The sequence below is a fragment of the Gouania willdenowi genome, chromosome 8 (assembly GCF_900634775.1).
Source record: "Gouania willdenowi chromosome 8, fGouWil2.1, whole genome shotgun sequence".
NCBI lineage: Eukaryota > Metazoa > Chordata > Actinopteri > Blenniiformes > Gobiesocidae > Gouania > Gouania willdenowi.
This window is the reverse complement of record NC_041051.1, coordinates 34,547,819-34,549,299: the sequence shown is the minus strand read 5'-3', so window position 1 is coordinate 34,549,299 and position 1,481 is coordinate 34,547,819.

Sequence of the window (1,481 nt, the reverse complement as noted above, 5' to 3'; positions counted from 1 at the left end):
ATTTTAACATATTTAACATGGCAAATTCTACCTTTAAAAATACATATACAAAAAAAATAAACATTTTAGAGTCAGAGTTACAGTTAGGGCTAAAATACAAAAACAAAATGAAAATAAATATGAGCTAAAATACAAATTATGAAACTTAAGTCATGTGTTGCACCTATCACGTGACCTAAACTGGCCAATGATGGGCGTTGTGTATCCACAGAGTGGCAGTTTATGGATCCTGTATGTTTAACGTAGCCACGACCTTTGTCATTTACCAGAAATGAGATGAACTGAGAAAGAATAAATGAAACTAAAGCAGGTTTATTAACATTCCCCTCAGGTCACAACAATTAAGACCAAATGTAGGACATGATTCTGTGTTCATCAGCTCTTTCTGCACCAGGTGTTGGACTTGATAAGTTGAGCCATTAATGACGTTGATTTTCTCTCTGCCACCTCAGCAAAAATTTGAAGTGCGTTGCACACTTCATGCAGGATTATGATGCTTTTCTTCAGCTCTTCAACTTTAACTGCATTTATGCTATCGATGCTACGCTAATCCGTCTCTTATAAAGTGTGCAATAGGCTTCTCTGTTGTTATTCTCCACTGGCTTTATCTAATCTTTGAATATGAGCATCTTCAACCAAGAGTCAGAGAACTCACACTTTTGATTTCACAAAATATTTGCTGTCACGTGACGTCGCTCCCGTACGCACGTGGCCACAAGGCAACTCTACAAAGTTCGTTCTTCTCCTCTGGAGCTCAAAGTCGTATAGCATCACTCACTCGTAAACTGTATCTGTAATAAATGGCGTAAACTCTATTCATTAAAGGGTTTCAGCACCAGACAGCTATAGATCTTCTAGGAACCAGACCAGAGCACATGTAAAGAACCCAACAACACAGACGTGTGTGTGTGCACTATAACATTTTTAAAAAAAAGCTAATTATTAAAAACGTATGAGTCCTCCTACTTGGTGCTAATAATCAAATCACTTCCCGTTTATATCTGAGCCTGTTTTACTAAGTATGGAATTATCAGTGATGCTAAAAAAGTAGACATAACAATTGTGCCCCCCATTGTTTTTACAGCCCCCACTAAAGACTGTAGACCTATAGCCATAGGTGTATCTTCTACTGTATAGAAATAAAACCTTCTCTACAAAACTACTGACATATGACAAAGGTTATAATTCATTAAATAAGTGTAAACATTATCACTGCTTACTGTCTTTGTCCTCCAATGAGGAGACTGAACATCTCCAAGTGAAAGAGAGGTCAGAGGGCGTGGCTCATACACTAAAACACGCCCACAGTCTGTCTGTGTGTAAAACAGGAAGTAACACACAAAGAATAACTACAACATAGAAAAGCTTTTATTAGACAAACACACATCACTGGAGGCACCAAGTGACTCCGCCCACTGGAGGCACTGCGGTCAGTGAAGGCATCATGAGGACGGGCCCAGTCCTCCCACGGCGTTAAAACC